The sequence below is a fragment of the Ziziphus jujuba genome, chromosome 2, assembly GCF_031755915.1.
Source record: "Ziziphus jujuba cultivar Dongzao chromosome 2, ASM3175591v1".
In the NCBI taxonomy this organism is placed as follows: domain Eukaryota; kingdom Viridiplantae; phylum Streptophyta; class Magnoliopsida; order Rosales; family Rhamnaceae; genus Ziziphus; species Ziziphus jujuba.
In genome coordinates, this window is record NC_083380.1 from 29,812,923 (window position 1) to 29,832,486 (window position 19,564).

The window sequence follows — 19,564 nt, forward strand, 5'->3', positions numbered from 1 at the left end:
TGTCACGTGTTATGTTCAGAAAGTGTCGCATGTCATCTTATCAAAATATTACTATTTTATTTTATTTATTTCTTTTTCTTTTTCTTTCATTTCTTTTTTTCTTTTCCCCACGTGGGAAAACAGGGGAGACACCCATTCCTTCTTCCTTTTCTTCTTCTTATTTCTGGAACTCTTTCTCTAGCTCTCCCTCTCTTCCTCCCCGCTGGTCATCCTCCTCCTTATGCTGCCATCAATATCGGTAAGCCTAAGCATCACCGCCATGCCCAGCTGATGACCCATGACGCTAGCAATGCCATGGTGCTCGCCATTCACCGAGACGGTGAAGATGTGTTGGAAAACACCATAAAAGCCAGCGGTTGGCTTTCTTTCAATGCATCGGATTTTGGTCGTTTTCAGTCAACTTCTGGTCCTTTCTCACTAATCTGAACCTTCTGAAGATGATGGTGATCCCCGTTTAGCTCAATTCGAGTTCGTTTGTGGTGCACTAAGAGGACATACTTGATAGTGTTTTCTGACAGAAATTCCGACCATCGCCGATGAGTTAAGCTAAGTTAATTTAAATATTGGTAATCTATGTCTCTTAAGCTTCCATTTGATGTATAATATGTCAATTGTGTTGGAAAAATAATATGAATATATATATATATATATATATGTAAATACATGTGGATAATTAAACAACATAAACCAAAATTACATTAAAAATAATTAAACATATTAGAACCTGTAGGTCTTTGTATGGATCTATTTTCTGAAAGTTTGACTGAGGCCTATGTGATTCTACAGTATCCTTAAAATGTTTTCGCTCATCGGTGCAGGAGTTTTGTGACGAACATCTCACAGGATACAATGGCTGCAACAGCCTTCAGATCTAGCACCTCCGAAGCTTTTCTATTCGAACTATCAGTGTACTTTTACTTTACCACAATCAATTTTTCTCTCTCTCTTTTCCACGTAAAAAACTCAAAATTTTTTCTCTATGTTTTCTCAAAACTCAAAGAACGTTGAATAGTACGTGCAACCTCCAAACTCTCAACAAAAAGTTATTTCTCCCGTAAAACTCTCAACCTATTTTTCAAAATATTATTTGATTTATTTATTTAAATAAATATTATTTTATCAAAACTCAACCAATCGAAAAGGACCCTAAGCCTAAATCATTCACACATGTGGGCCTGGGCCCAAACTCTAACAATCCCCCACATGAATTATTTGATTTCTAAAACAAACATGACTCTGGTGGTAAAGCATTGCAGTTGGAACCTGCATAGGATAGGTAGAAGTTACTCTTTGAACCTTCCCTTGTGAGACTATATCTTCTTTACTGACTTATGGTAGATGCGATATCTTTGAACCATTTCATCTTTTGTGTAAATGACAACATAGCCCACACATGATTCCTTCCTGGTATACTTTAGTTTTGACAATTGTGTTCATTTTGGCCCTAAACACTTCCCTGTTTTCGCGAGAGTTTCTAAAGAATTGCGCCCTTAACAATTCTCCTTTGAAGTGGCCACTTTTCTCTCCCACATAGGTGATTTCTATTTCCAATGTAATCAGCATAACTATGCATTGATTACCACACATAACTTACAAAAATCATCAAAAGCATACTTTATGCTTAACCTTTTTCTATCACTGTTTATCATAGGAATGGACGGAGGATTAACCCTACAAAGTGATCCATACCAGTCTTTACAATTGCATTATCCCATTGAACCTAGATCTTAGGATATCTAGTCAACTAGGTTGTGTTTCCATTGTATCGACTTTACTTAGGGGCTTCAATCCCATTCCCCTCGATGATTTCTCAACTAATTCTCTATTTAACCCTTTGGTTAGCGGATCTGCAATGTTATCTTTTGACTTTACATAGTCTATTGAGATAATTCCAGTTGAGATTAATTGTCTAATGGAATTGTGTTTACGACGAATATGTCTAGACTTTCCATTATACATAATATTTTGTGCCATGCCAATCGCAGATTGACTATCATAATGTAAACTTATTGCTGACATAAGTTTAGGCTACCTAGCAATGTCATCTAAAAATTGGCATAGCCATTCTGCCTCTTCACCACATTTATCTAATGCGATAAACTCAGATTCCATCGTGGATTGAGCTATTACAGTTTGTTTTGAGGACTCCCATGTCACGGCTGCACCCGCTAATACAAATACATATCCACTAGTGGATTTTGAATCTTTGATATCTGATATCCAATTAGCATCATTGTATCGTTCTAATACAGTAGGATATCTTGTATAGTGCAGTTTGTATTCACGAGTATATCGCAAGTACTTTAGTACTCTAACGATCATTTTCTAATGATCTTCACTTGGATTACTCATGTATCTACTTAATCTACTTATTGCGTAGGCTAAGTCTGGTATGGTATAACTCATCAAGTACATCAGACTTCCAATCACCTCAGTGTATTTCACTTGAGATACACTTTCCGCTTTATTTTTGGATAAGTGTAAACTCAAATTTACGGGTTTTTTAGCTATACTAGTATCATTATTACTAAATTTATTCAGTGTTTTATCTACATAATGAGTTTGACTAAGAATGATTCCATTTGAGGTCCTCGTGATTTTCATACCTAAAATCATATATGCAAACCCCTTATCTTTCATGTCAAATTTGATTTTTAACATGGTTTTTGTAGTTCAGACCATATTGTCATCACTACCTACTATGAGTATGTCATCTACATATAAACATAGAACGACATCTTCATTTTCTGTATCTTTTACATAGATACATTTGTCACATTCATTTATTTTAAACACATCTTTTAGCATGGCATTATCAAATATTTGATGCCATTGCTTTGGAGCTTGTTTAAGTCCATATAAGGACTTTACCAATCTACAAACTTTCTTTTCTTGTCATGTAGTGATGAAACCCCCAGCTTGCTCCATGCAGATCTCTTTATCTAGATCTCTATTCAGAAGGATTGTTTTTACATCTATTTGATGTACTTCAAGATCCTGCAATGCAGCGATCACTAATACCATCCTTATGGAATTTATCCTCATTACTAGAGAATAAGTGTCAAAATAATCAAAGCCTTCTTTTTGCTTGTATCCCTTAATTACAACCATTGTCTTATATTTATCTATTGTTCATTTGCTTTTATCTTCCTTTCAAAGATCCATTTGTAACCCAAAGATTTACAACCTGGAGGAAGATCTACTAATTCTCAATTATGATTCTGCAAGATGGAATCAATCCAATTTTTACAGCCTTTTCCATAAATTCTTTTTAGGAGAATTTACAGCTTCTTGGAAGCTTTCAGGTTCACTTTCTAGCATATAAATAAGAAAATCCGGATCGTAAGATTTTTTGGTTCTTACTCTTTTGCTATGCCTAATCTTACCCTCAGTTTCATCTTCATTCTCTTGTTCTTAATCATTATCATTATTATCATCATTGATAGCATCATAAGGTCATTTAGATGGACTCGATCTTTCTTCCACTTTATACAAAAAAATATGTTCGAAAAATAATGCATTTCTCGATTTCATTATTATGTTCTTATATATATTAGAAATTTCTGACTTGTACACAAGGAACCGATATGCACTACTATTCTGTGCATATCCCATAAAGATGCAATCAACAGTTTTGGGACCTATCTTTACCTTTTTAAGTGTAGGTACCACTACTTTGATTAGATACCTCCACACTCATAAATATCTGTAGAAAGGTTATCTTTCCTTCCACAGCTCGTATGGTGTCTTTACTTGATCTTTTTAGGGCACCTTATTTAAAAGGTCATTTGCCCACAAAATGGCTTCCCTCCATAAGTTCTAAGGTAATCCAGAACTTATCAGTATTACATTCATCATTTCTTTCAAAATTCTATTTTTCCGTTTAGCCACACCATTTGATTGTGGTGAATATGATGGAGTAACTTTATGTATTATGCCATGTTGAGCACAATACTCTCCAAATGGAGTTATATATTCTCCACCACGATCACTTCTAATCACTTTAACTTTCTTGTTGAGTTGATTCTCAATTTCCGTTTTATAGAGAATAAATTTCTCTTTTGCATCATCCTTGCTCTTAACCAAGTACATATAGCAATATTTCATGTCATCATCAATCAATATGATAAAATACTTATTACCATCTCTAGTCGATGTGAATTTTAAATTACATACATCACTATGTATTAAATCTAAAAGGTTCATTATTTCTATCAATTATTTGGTATGATGATCTCGTTGATTTTGCTTCCACACAAGTTTCACACTTATGATTGCAATCAATTTCAAAGGTGGGAATATAATTTAAGTTAATTAACCTCCACAGAGAATTAAAATTAACATGTCTTAGTCTACCATGCCACAAAATGAAAGATTCAAGCAAGTAAATAGAAGAAGTACTAGCTTTATTCATTTCTCTTGGCTTTACAATTATTACATTGAGTTTAAATAAACCATTGACTACATAGTCATTTCGCAGAAACATCCCAAATTTGGACAAAATAACCTTATCTGACTTAAACACTAAGCAAAAACCATGTTTGTTCAGCAGCGATCAGATACTAGATTCTTGCGAATGTCTGGAACATAAAATACATTATTTAGAGTTAGCTCTTTTCCTAAGGTCATCTCTAGGATTACTTTGCTTTTATCTTGGATTTCTGAGGTAGCGGAGTTACTCATGAACAACTTCTCCCCATTCTTCTTTGATTCGAAGAAAGTGAACATGCTCCTATCCGAACACATGTGGCCGGTCGCACCTGTATCTACCCACCACTCTCTAGAATTAGATCCCACCAAGTTCACCTCAGATATCACAGCACTAATGTCAATGTCATCAACCTTTTGAGTAATGTCCTCTATCACCTGTGCTTGGTTCCTCTTTCTCTTTGGCAACCTGCATTTCATAGCTCTGTGACCTCTTGTCACAGTTAAAGAACCTGCCTTGAAACTTGGCCTTCTTGGAGATTCCTCCTTTAGGCCCCAATTTGGAAGCTTTTCTAGTCTTCTTCTTGTTCTTGGAGTTCTGACCATGCTCCACAATATTAGCCTTCAATATAGCCTTCAAAGCTCTCTTATCAGACTTTCTATTGTCATCTTCAATGTGAAGCTTACTAATAAGAGCCTCCATATCCATCTCCTTTCTTTTATGCTTTAGATAATTTCTGAAGTCACTCCAACTTAGAGGTAGCTTCTCAATCATACAAGCCACTTATAAGGCTTCATTCATGATCATCCCTTTAGCAAGCATTTCTTGAATTAATATTTACAATATATGTACTTGATTCATTAATGGTTTCGCATCCACCATCATGTAGTCCAAGAATCAGCCTGTAATAAACTTTTCTAAACCCGCATTCTCAGTCTTATACTTCCGGTCCAGTGTTTCCCACAGCTTCTTAGCTGACTTTGTGCCACAGTATACACCATACAGGGCATCAGACAGGCTATTCAGGACATAATTTTAAACATAAGTAATTCGAATTATTCCATGCATCCACCACTATGAGTGTCTCCTTATCACTCTCTTCGTTACTGGGTGGTGCATCTTCAGTTAAGTACTGTGCAAGTCCTAACGTGGTAAATTAAAATAGCATCTTCTACTGCCACCTTTTGAAGTTTGCTCCATTGAACTTCTCAGGTTTCTCTGCGTGACTAGCAGAAGGAGGCATCTGAATCCAAGAAGTTTGAATGGGCACAGTCCTATTGTCTCCACTTGCTATTTATGTATAATCACAAAACAGAAATTAATTAGTTGTTATTTTCTATCTCAACAAACTAATTAAAACCAATTTCCAAAAGGAAAACACACAAAAATGTGATTTTTAGGGTTTCTGTATACACCACAAAATTTCTGTATACACCAACAAAATACGGTTCATACATCACTGTTCACTGCCATGTGGCATAGTGCTGATGTGGCACATCGCCAAGTCATCATAACGCAAGTGTGGCACACCGTCACATCATTATAATGCTAACGTGGCATAACACCATGTCATCATTATGCTGACATGGCATAATGCAACGTCATCATTTCACTGATGTGGCGCTACCACATGGCATTCTTTGGCTGACATGGCATGTGCCATGTCATAGTGTGCTGACGTGGTATTGACACGTGGCAGTCGATGTTGATGTGGCGTAGCCATGTGGTAAGCAAATTTTCCACTATTGACAGACACGTGTCACCGGCAGAGAATGACATGTGTCACTTGTATCAGGTGGACACATGGTATATAGAAGGCGACAAATGGCGATTGCAGAAGATGGACACGTGTCACCTGTGACAGGTCGACACATGTCCCCATTTGCTGTACAACATATGGCTTCACGTTGGTCGACACGTGGCCTCGCAACTGTGCGACATGTGGCCTAGCCACGGTGCGCCACTTCACCTTGCCACAGTGCGACACTTGTCAATGTTTCGTCTCACCACGTGGCACTCTCTCAGGATCTTAGGCTGAACAGTAGCCTGTTCTAACCAAGGGTTTGGTTTTGAAACTGGGCCAGGTTAAACAGAATTTTAAAATTCTGGCCCGTTGACCCAAAATCCTACCCAAACCTGTTTTCCAACCCGTTAACCCGAATTTCAACCCGTCTTCAACCTCCGGCCGTATTTTGTCGACCTGTTTTACTAGTAAACGATTTTTCCAATCCGGTTTGAAATTCTAGCCAAATTCCACTGTTCCAGTGACCAAAAAATGCCGGAAATACACCAAAAAAACTAGAAATTTATTGGCAATTCAGTTTTTGGAAAAATTTTTGATTTAAAACAAAATATAATAATTGCCCAAAAATTTTTAAACCTCCTGGGTTTGATGCAAACATTTTTTTTTCCCTTTTATTTCCACATCCAAATCAAACAAAAGAATTATAAAGTCATAGATCTAAAAGGAAATAATACAATCATGGACAAATAAAATTTGAATTAACTAAAATTAACAAAATGCCCAAGGAAATATTCCCCTCACACTCACGGGTAAAAAGAAAATTATTTTTTTATTTTTTTTTCCAAACATGAAACACACAGATCAATATCCAAAATAAAATATATATATATATATATATATATATATATATATATATAAACATATATATACATTATAAATACAACAACCAATTAATATAATAAATAAATCAACATCTCCGCATATATATACATATATAAAAGTGGGAAAACGTCTTAAGATTGTTGGAAAAATAATATGAATATATATGTAAATACATGTGGATAATTAAACAACATAAACCAAATTACATAAAAAATAATTAAACGTATTAGAACCTGTAGGTCTTTGTATGGATCTGTTTTCTGAAAGTTTGACTGAGACCTGTGTGATACTACAATATCCTTAAGATGTTTTCGCCCACCGGTGCCGTAGTTTTGTGACCAACGTCTTCCAGGATACAACAGCTACAAAAGCTTTTAGATCTAGCACCTCCGAAGCTTTTTTCTTCGAACTATCAGTGTATTTTTATTTTACCACAATTAATTTTTCTCTCTCTCTTTTCCACATAAAAAAACTCAAAAACTTTTTTCTGTGTTTTCTCAAAACTGAAAGAATATTGAATAGTACATACATCCTCCAAACTCTCAACAAAGAGTTATTTCTCCCATAAAACTCTCAATCCATTTTTCAAAATATTATTTGATTTATTTATTTAAATGGATATTATTTTATCAAAACTCAACCAACCGAAAGGGACCCAAAGCCCAAATTATTCACATATGTGGGCTTGGCCCAAACTCTAACAAATTGTTTGTGGGTATTTAGAATTTTGCTATTTCTGGAGTAATATTATAATTATTGTGAAATTTGAATAAATTATAAATATATGTATATGTGTATATATATGTGTGCATGTGTATATCAATGTGAGGTTTTGACATGTTTTAGAATTCACAATGCTAAGGTGGTTTAAATTCTTTAGGATTTTGAGATTATAAAGGTGAAAGGTTCCTATATATATATATATATATATATATATATATCTATATATCTATATACTCAATTAAAAGTTCACCAACGGAAATGGTGTATGGATACCTGGAAGCTTTAGTTGGCATTGAGTTTGGGTTAGTAATCAAAACATTTGAAATGCTTGTATACTGTGTACTATAGTTATGTGATCATAATGGCCAACTTTTAACTTTTTAAATTTTTTTATATATATATATGCTTAGTACATAAAGAAGTTATACACATATTATACTTTATATTATTTAAATTTTTGAAGAATATTACATATGTTTTAAATTTTAAGAGGAATTGTTACTTTTATGTGATTTAAATATATTTGTTATATAGAATTTATTATATTATATGTGTTTAATATTTAAGAAGTTGCTATTTAAATTTATGATGCTAAGTTATGTTAGATATTTATTTAAGTTACTATTTATATTGAAGATGTCAAATTGTGTTGAATTGAATTATTGTGGAAGAGATTAATTTTGTGAAATTATGATTTAAATTTTATTAAGTTTATTGTTGATTTAAATGTGAAATTTTGATGCATAAATAATGCATTTATGTGATTTTAATCATGTATGAATTTTTATATATTTTTCCTTATATTGTTTTGGTGTAAATTGATTTCATGGATTTGAAGAAAAATATTTATTTAAATTTTAGTATTTCCAAAAAATATATTTATGCATTAAATTACTTATTTATATATTTATTATTCATAAACTTGATTTTATCTAATTTTATCAAAACTCATTATTTTAATAATACTATAAAAAGATTTAGGGTTTTTAGATGCACCATACACGTACCGGTGTTCTATATATATAGATATGATTAGTGCGTATGTGGACATGGTTAGTGTGCAGGTGGATATGATTAGCGCACATGTTTATTTATAGGGTTGTCCTGTGGCTGCCATCGGACCGAGGATAGATAAGGTGTAATGTACAGTAGGCATCAGCCACCCTCCTCCATGACCAGAACGTTTGTTAGCAGCGGTGCTTTAGGACGCTGGGCATCGTCGGATACTACTGGTACATAGTATGTGCATCAAATGTATATATATATATATATATATATATATATATATATGTATGTTATCTTTGCATGTATTACACCGCATGGGACGACGATCCGATGTGGTTCATGAAGAGCTAGCCTCGGAACTATGTTGCCTACGAGTCTAGGGAATCAGACGGCCAATCTAGGTAACCATCCCGAATTGTAATGGTAACAAGGTACCGACGACAGCTGGAATCATGGATCGCGTAGTATATTAGAGAGTATTGTCCGTACCTCCGATGCGAGTGTATATTTTATAATATGTTTTAATTTTAAAATACTATTTTACTTATATTATCTTAATTATTCATAATCTGATTTTTCTAACATTATATTTAATTATTTTTATTGTCATCACAATTGTTAATATTATTCTTATTATCAATTATCATGATTTTGCTACAATCATTTCATTATTATTATTATTATTGTTGTTGTTATTACTATTATTGTTATTATTATTTATTATAATTATTTTTAGTATTAATTTCATTATTATTACCATTAATTATCATTGTTGCAACTATTTTTTATTATTGTTATTTTGTAATTATTATTATTGTTATTAATATTGTTATTATTATTATTGGTATTATACGGAAGCCCTCGGGCAAGTGTGTAAGCCTTCGGGTAAGTATATAAGCCTTCTGGCAAGTGGATAAGCTTATGAGCAAGTCTGGAAGCCTACGAGCAACTTATGGTGTTATTGTTATTAATATTACTATTGTTATTATTGTCCTATTTTCTCTTGTTTACGTCGTGGATTGGAACGTTTTAAAAATATATTACATGTAATAAGGCACTAAGTGGGTGGTGTGGACGAACGTGAATAATTAAAGGTGTTTCGTATTTTTAAAATTATTTCTAATGCATGTACATATAGATAGTTTGATATCGAAGTGCTGTAAATTGTGAGAATTATTATAGTAAGGTGGGATATTGCTAGAAGTGTGTTTTCTGTGCAGGAATTTTATGGTAAGTCCTACCCTTGAGGGAGATGTTGTCGGATTTTCCATTGGAAAGTTCGATGGTGTTTCTTGGGATCAGGGCTTGTCTAGGGTTCTGGTGAAGGATTCTGGACGGGTTCTGACAATTTTATTTTTTTTACATTTTGGTTTTTGAAAACTATTTTTACTTTAATTTTTAGTAGTTCTGAGGCATATAGTGGACCTATTACAAAATGAAAACAATAAATTATATAATTCAACAATCTTATAAGATCCTAATGTATTGCATTGCATTGAGTGCATTTCATACTTCAAAATTGATAAAAATTATAGGGTCAAAATACTTTATTATTCTGAACTATTACATCTTTTGCATTTTGCCACCTAAACTTTAAAAAGTGTCACATTGTCCCCTAAGCACTATTGTTTTTTGTCATTTTAGTTTAATTATGACATATGATGGATAAATTTTATGGAATTAATCATACACAATTAATGTATTTCTATTGAAAAATAATTTTATTATGTTTTATTTCATTTTTAACTAATGGTTATGGCCTAATTTTGTCAAATTTAGTTAAAAAAAAAAATTGAAGAATTGCACCTAAGTGACAAAAAAACAATAATTCAAAGAGTAGTGTGAGCATTTTAAAATTTAAGTGAAAAAGTGCAAAAGGTGATAGTTGATGGAGTAAAGGCTAAAGAGTATTTAACTCAAAATTATACTAAAAATAATTTTAAGGATCAAATTACAATGAAAACTAAAATTGAAGGACCAAAATGCCAAAAAGAAAACAAAAAAAAAGAAAAAAAATTAATGATCAAAGTGCAAATGGAGGTATATTCAATTAGAATTTTAAAAAAACTTTATGGAATTTTTGAAAGTTTTGGTATATTTAATATGGACATTTGAAAACTTTGTAAAAATCCGAGATATTCAATATAAATTTTAAAAAATATTTTGAAAGTGTATAAAAATTAGAAGGCATTCAATTAATACTTTTTAAAAGTTTATAAAAATGATATAATATTGCATGATTTTTATTGACTTCTGGAATGCTGAAATTTTATTGACTTTAAGTAAAAAATATAAATAATTCTTTAAAATTTTTTTCTCCCACTTGCCCCCAACATTTTTGAAGACTTTTGAAATTATTTCAATGGAATTGATTCCATAAGCCATTTTCTGCAACTCCTCTTCTTCCAATTGGAAAATATATACATATATATATATATATATATACAGTTCATCTATGGTGCGGATGGTCCTCATGCGGACCACAGTATTGGTAACGGTTTTTCATAGTATTGGTGACGATTTTTTAGAAAATCGTCGTTAATACTATGAAAAACCGTTACTAATACTGTGGTCCTCATGCGGACCATCCTCACCATAGAATTTCCATATATGTATATATAGAAAACCCTCACCAATACTGTGGTCCTCATGAGGACCGTCCGCACCATAGACAGACTGTATATATATATATATATATATTACTACTAAATTACCCATTGGCCATTGCTCACAAATAAATAAATAAATAAATAAATTGTTAATTTATATATAAAGTGGAATGATATGAAGGAGAATTTTTCTGCCATCGTGACATTTTTTTATGAGGGCCTCATTTCTTAGTTTTAGAATTGTTTTGAGGATTGATATGTAAAATTATTTTTGAAGTTTAAATAAATTTTGATAGGTTCACTTTGCTTTCATAAGATTTTAGTATATTATCCAACTCATTTACATTATAAGATATTTTTAAATTTTAACTTTTGAACCAACTCAGTAACTAATAATAAAGGAGCATTCCCTGATCCCCAAGCCATTCACAGTAATTCATTCGCCTCTCTCTTCATTCAACATGTAAATATGAAAATAAAGGTCCAACTCCAACCCCAACGGTCTTCCTAATCATAAGAGTCTGTTGTGCAATGGTCAAACCATAATGGAAATCTTTATACCTATGAATCAGAAACTATGTCCCCAAGTAGTTATTCGAAAACCCATTTGATTTGAACATTGAAAGTGTAGCTTGAGTAACTTTCAAAGATAAAGGATCAACTGCCATGGACAATCCCCTGTAATCCACAGCATAAAACCTTCCATTGTAAAAGGCAATGTCCTGATAAAAACTAGAATCTCCGTAGCCATCATCAACTTTTGCCCATTTCTCATCACCCAGCTTCCAAAATCTCATTTTCAAGTGTATTTTATTTATACAGTTTTATTGTATTTAACAAGACTTGTGAAATTTTAAAAGCTAATTTTGTTGGAGAAAAATCAAAATGAAATTATCACGTTTGATATTTTCTTTTCCTTTTCAATTACTGGTTGTTCGTTTGATTTTTGAGATGATCTCACCGCCAATAGTAATACTGGCTTCTTCCTATCATGGTTGTTTATGATGAGCATAGTTATTCTCAATAGTCGGTCCTATATATAGAAAACATGGTTACTCTCTGTGATCCAATTTTGCAGCCTCACTGTTTGGTGTGGAGATTTAGAGGCAAATCGAAAGCATAACACTGCTTGGCAAGCGAGGAATGTTCAACATTGGAGGCCACCGAAGGTAGGAGAGTTAAAATTAATGTGGATGGTGCAATTTTTGCCTCTGAAAAAGTAGGAGTTGGAGTTGTGATTCGTAATGAAATTTTATTTGTTCATCTATGGGCAGAAAGGCAAATCGAGAAAATGTTTGGGTCTTTTACTACCCATCTCTCATGATAAATGAGGAAGGATTGGAAAATGATATTTCTGAAGCGGGTTCAATTCAAAGTTACTTTATTAAGGAAATTATGGATATCGAGAAAATTTTGCCATGAAAGATTTTAATAAGAAAAAAAAAATATGTTACAATTTGTAACCTTCCAAATGCATTTTTTTCTCTGATTTTCTTCAGCAACATAAAAAGTGCTAGTATTTTGACCCAAAAAAAAAAAAAAAAAAAAGGAATCATGATGAAATTTTAGTCATCATTGAAATCAAACTTATAGATGTATACACAAGATGAAGTAAATGATTAGAAGTTCGTATGAGTTTGGTATAAAATCTACAAGGAGAAACCAAACGAACTGAGGCTTTTTCCGCCAAAAAGTTGAAATTGTTACATCATTGTAGATATATGCATAAACCATTCCATAGATTACCTACATGTAAAAGAATTCGTAACAAAATGTAATCACAAAAGCAGAGATGAAATATAATGACAAAAGTACATAAACAACATGAAAACAATAAATTCTACCAAAAAATAAAATCAAAACAATAAAAATAATGTATTAAAGATAAATGTACAAAATAAATGCAGTTCCCATGTTCATATTATATAATTGTAAGAAAGCGTTAGTCAATAATAAGCTTACTAGTATTACATCTACAAAATTGAAAAAAGAGGATCAAGTTATTAAAAGTCCACTTTTAAGGGGCCAATAATAAATATCAATTATCAGAGCGGTTCAAATTGATTATTTAATTGATAATCAAACGATTTAGAGCAATTTATAAACGCTTATTGCTATTTAATTGAGCTCGGAGAAGCTAGAATCCTTGTCTGGCAGTTAAAGTTTCCATTTGTTTTTGGCAAGAAAAGTAGTTACTTTTTTCTTCTTTATTATTATTATTTTTTCTTTGAAAGAAAACTTCAAATTGTTAGTTGCATTATTAAATTCTTTTATACTAATTCAGTAACACCCACTGCACATGTAGCTCCATCTCTTTTGGACTCAGCCTTTGCATGTATTTATGAATTTTGGATGGACTTATTGAATTTGAAACCCAAAACGTTTTATATTAATGCCTTGATATCAAATTTAATTATCATTTCCCTTGATGAATAATTTTCAAATTAATTATTAAAACCATATATATATATATATATATATAGCGGATACATATTTGATATCAAAGGTATTGTTGGATCAATTTCATGTAATTCATCAGTTATAGGGGATTACATAATCCGATTATATGTATTTGATTTGGTTATGTTTTCGATACCAAGGTGTGCCCATGTTTTATAGCAAAATTGTGTATATATATATATATACATACATATAATTTATTTACCAAAAAAATATACATACATATATTTTGGGTTTATGTCTTGGTTATATATTTAACTTTTTTTTTTTTTGAAGATATAATTTCTAATAGGTTTTTTTGGTACTTGTTTATCCGTAAAATATACATATATATTGTTTTATAGATTTATATTTATATATATATATATATATATATATGGATTAATCTATATATATTTTGGTAAATATTTATCTGGGAAATTTGGCCCAATGCCTTCATGAGAATGAGCTTAACGATTGGTACTCCTTTATTTGCTATCTTTTTTTTTTTTTTTTTTTACCCTTCAATATCCATTTTAACCTTAAAACAATGAGAAATGATTTGGGTATCCTTATTTTACTTTCCCAGCATCCATTCTACTAAACGTTATTTTCACCACACCACACCAGTATTCCACATTGCTTTTGAAAAAAAAAAACTTCATCTCAGGTCCCTTTTAACTTTTAAACAAAGAAAAAACAAAAATACACTTTTTACAACCCTTGAACGGCTATCTATCATCAGGTAATTGTTTTTATTTTTTTTTTTGTTTATTTATTGCCATAAACTAGTGTGAGTTTGTTTTTGCCTTACCGTAGACCAGTGTGGGTTTGTTTTTTTATTTATTTTTTGCCTTGCCATGGACCGGTATGGGTTTGTTTTTGTTGCCTTGCCATGGACCAGTGTGGTGTAAACATAATAATACTCATTGTATTAACGATAATCAGGTTAAACACAAGCAGTATGCCGTCGTCAATACTCATTATATTTTGCATGTTGTTGCACAAAACATACATTAGGGGACTTGTGGGAGTCAAAAAATTTATCAACTGTAATTACTGAAGGCCATTTGGTACTTACCGATGAAACCATAGGTAATTTTTTCAGTAAGGGCAATTTGATTACCGATGGTTTCATTGATAATTACCGAAGGCCCTACGGTAATCAAATTTTTTTGACAATTTTAGAATTTTTTTCGAACTTTATGGGGATTTTGCTGTTTAGAATCATTGATGAACATATATTTTGCATCTTGTTGCATAAAACACACATTAGGGGACTTGTGGGAGTCAAAAAATTTGTCAACTGTAATTACCGAAGGGCCTTCGGTAATTATCGATGTACCATTCATATTCATTTTTTTTAAATGTTTTCACTTCTTAAGGTTTGTTTCTCTCTTATTTGGTTTTGGATAAACACTATTTAAATGTTTTCACTTCTTAATGTCTTTTTTTCTCTTATTTTGTCAACGGTTATCATTAATAAAGCTAGATTTAGCACGTTCTTGGTGGAAACACACACTATCGAAGCTGTCAGATGGAATTGTTGTGATTCTTTTGCGACAATGGACAAATGTCAATTACCGACGATGCATCGGTAATTACCATTGGGCATTAATAGCATCCTTGTAACAGTAAGAAGCTTACAAAATACTGAACAGAGAATGATATTTTACTAATACAATACAATAGATGACTTATAAAAAGGAGAAATGCAAATCTAAAAGAGATTGGAAGAAGCTTTCAAGCTGGGAATAGTCTCCAATCTAAAACTAACTAAATTTCAATGCATACCATTCAAACAAGTTCAAATGGTCCCAAACTAGAGAGCCAATATTTGAGAACTCAATTACCATTTAAATTCTCATCCTTTTTATTTCTTGTTTTTCCACTTCTCAAAAAATATGGAGAATCTAACAATGAAATTGGGTCCTTAAACTTCCTCTTGAAATAAGAATCATGTAGAAAAACTAAAAACTAAATCTAAATTTATAAGAGAAAAATGTACAAGTGTTTTATGAATAAAAACTAGAGAATATTACAAGATGATTTTTTCCACTTGCTGTATATAAAGCTCTGACAAGAAGCAAAAATTCTTTGCCGCCAACAGAACATTCCTTTGCCAACAATAGAAATTGTGCAAATACATTATCGAGCACAAGAAGTTGGCTTCCATTCAATTTATGGTCATTTTAGCAGGCATGACATGGGGGAACCTAGTACAAAAGATAGTGGCAATTTCAGTTGCAAGTTTTACAATGCAGAGAATTTTAGATAGCTAAAGAGAGAATACTCTAGAAATTTGGGTGCTTTGGTTGAATAAGAGATAAGTGATGCCCATATATCAATCTTCATAAACACTAAGATCCTAGAAACAAGACATCCTGGAAATGAAGATCCTTATATAGAATAATTTTAGAATTTGGTGGGAACTAAATTGTCTTGCCCATCCAATGGAAATTATTTCTATTGATTTGTTACTAATGAACCACTATTGCCCTCATGGTTCCATGGACTACTATTGATTTGTGCAGAAGGACTGTACCTGATGATTTCAACATGCTCAATTGCACCACAATAAGTGAAAAAATCATAAACATCCTTTTCTGTTGCTTTTGGAGATAAGCTTGTAACTTCTGTAGATAACCACCTGGGTACATTGCTTTTTAAGACTTACAAAAATTGGAATTGAGTGAACCAGAGAAAAGGGATTTAAAATAACAGAAAAAATACAACAAAAAGCTAGATTATATAATTATACATAGCAAAATTTATCATAAATTTAATGTTAACATTTCATGGTAACAAACAAGGGCATTATTTAATCCTTTTTCTTGAATGAAAAAGACCATGTTTTGGAGGAAGAAACAAAAGGGATAAGGGAAATGTCAGAAGCTGATGAAAGACGTTATCGTATAATTGGGATAACCTTGCTTTGTGTGACAATGCTCTTGTTAATTCCAGCCAGTTCAGTGACCGCTTGGAAGGCTCATACGTAGCATCTTTATTCAAAGTCTTAATAATCAAACCCTCACAACTATAAACTATGATAAATTAAGATTATAAAAAGTGCAATAAATCAATGATAAAGTCTGTGGGAAAAAAATAATAATTATACATTAAGATGCAACTAGCAGTGAAAAATTAATTACAAATATTCTAGACTAAATGTAATTCAGAGAAACTAATGCAAACAACATAAATTCGTCTGTGGTTCTCATCATTGGTGGAAAGGACTTCTACACAATTAGCATCACTTATGCCATCCAAATGCAGCATTACCATATTTACATAATTAAAATTGTTTCATCCAGTACATCATGTTTGGAATATCCTTTTTTTTTTTTTTTCAATACTCTAGGCCTAACCACCTGGACTTGGGGGTAAAAGAAGAGGTCATTGTGATTTGGGTCGTCATCAAGGGGACTAGAATAACTAATTTACTAAAAGCTAAAAAGTGAATACCTTGCATCAACAGCAGCATCAAGAAACTTCTGTATTTCATCAATATCATTCGATGTTATTGCTGTAGCAAACTGAAAATATCTAGCTTCTTCCTCAAAAGACTCATAAAGACACTACACAAGGCAAAAGATGCACCAGTTAGAATGCATCAACTTTCACTAATTTTAGAATGCTATACAAACCCAGCAGACTAATACAATCAGCATATAATTAGCAAATAAATATTCAAACACATGCAATCCACAATGAGAAAATTAAATAAAATAACTTATGCTGGTATGTAGTTCTTGCAATCAATAATTTTTACTACAAATGTCCTATAGCTACGTTAATATTGATACTGAAGTAAAATAAGTGAACTTGTATGATACATTGATTGCCTTACCTCTCGTTTCCAGCTGATTTGTCTACATGACATGCTTTGGCCAATGTACATTTGGAATAGGAGTTCTAGTAGGTTTATAAAGATTTGGAGTCACTAGTTATGCACAAATTATATGCTTATGTATGGGATGGGACGTATATATATATATTAGAAGCAATATAATATATGGATTTAGATATTCATTAACCCTATTTAGATATTCTAGAGCCCCACTCTCTTCAAGATCTGTTCAATGCTAAATATATATATATATATATATATGTGACCTTCATAAAAGTGTGTATAATATGTTCTTAAATTCATAAGATATTTTGTCGTGCAAAGAGGTTTGATAAAAAACAGCACTATAGATGATAGTATATACATACATATATATATATATATATATATATAGAACGGAAGATGCTAGAGGAGTGATTTGAAATAATTCTACTACATTCTAATCAAAGAGAGTTCGTTTACATTTTAAAACATAAAGTTTGAATAATTTATGCACAATTCATGTTGGTAGAGGCATAAGCATCATGTATGTGTATTTGTGCCTCCATTTATGTAATACAATATATAAGTATGAGGTAGAAATGTAAATCCAGCTGACAGGTTAAATTTGTTTTAACACAATAAATAGTTGATTAGAAATACATACATCATCAACAAGCAATCCCTTGACAAAATGGCACCATAGATGTTGGTAATCAAAATTGTCAATAAAAATGATTAGAACCTCTGGGGAGCAAATGTCAATGTAGCAATCCTACAAATGAGAAATTTTGTAAGCATAGATTCAAGATTCAATCAAAATAAGAAATGACATGCCCATGGAAAAAATATCCATGTCTACCATGCATACCAGGACCTTAACTCTAAAAGACACTTTGGTACATAAAGCCATAGTAAAAGGAAGGAAGCAAACAAAAAAGAAATTCTATCTTCCAATAACAGCATAGGACCTTCATCTGTCCCAATTCAATATAGCTTCCATTACTGTGTTCCAGTGAACCCAATAATATACCTTATAGGTCCACCAATCAAATAGGCTTTAAAGAACAAATGGTGATATGTAGAACTATTATTTATCACAAAGTACAGAACCAACCACATAAAAGCAATTAATAAGGCAATCAAGTTGAAGAAGCATACCTGAAAATGAACTCATAGGTTTGATCCCCTAGCTTTGCAAGATTTTCTCAGCGGCCAAATAAATTCTATAAATCAACAACGACAGTTAAAACAAAAAAAAAAAAAGGATAGAAAAATTACTCACAGTTGATAGGATTAGGCTTTCTTGAATACTTCACCTAAAAATTTATCATAAAAACATATATAGTCAAGAATTCAAAAAACTTGACAAAACTTAAGTACTAAAGTTTTGCATTTTTAAAACAAATTTTTGCTTCTTTTTTTTTTTTTTCCCCCTCCCTACTCAAAGTAAGAAAAGCAATAAAATTAAGAGAAAAAGATTAAAAGTATAGCTGAATTGAATCTAACCATGGATGATTCCTCCTGCTATGGCTTCCAAAATAAACTTCCATTTGGCAAGTCCCTATGACAAAAACCAAGCTAGGGTTCCGACAATAGGATTCTAATTGTATTTTTCCATTTTGAAGATTTCTTGAAAAACCCAGGAAAAACCACACCATTAAAAGCAGACCCAGAAGAGAAGGAGGAGGAGGAAGGACCAAGGAGTTTGTTGTAGATCTGCTCGCCGATCAGGTAGACGTCGATGACGAGACTCTGAGGCCAAAACCAAGAAGGGCATGGCTGGGCTAATTGCTGAACCTAGGATGCTTCCTCCACTCGTCTCTCCTCTTGAAGAACTCTCCGGTAGCTGCTTCGCCATTCTGTCACTTTCCCTTTTCTCTTTTCGTCGGGCATTTCATATG

At 32.1% G+C, this 19,564-nt stretch overlaps 1 long non-coding RNA gene across 2 annotated transcripts; it reads right to left on the bottom strand.

The window, feature by feature from the left end:
• Positions 1-15,437: 15,437 nt before the first annotated feature.
• LOC112491626 (uncharacterized) lies at positions 15,438-19,564 on the bottom strand. Of its 2 annotated transcripts, none has more exons than XR_009635791.1 (5): positions 19,170-19,564; positions 18,822-18,886; positions 18,328-18,435; positions 17,297-17,409; positions 15,438-16,868 (listed from the first exon to the last, which is right to left on the bottom strand). It is a non-coding gene; the product is annotated as an uncharacterized LOC112491626 (long non-coding RNA). The 2 variants fall into 2 exon arrangements; XR_009635790.1 differs by having other exon boundaries at positions 18,822-18,979.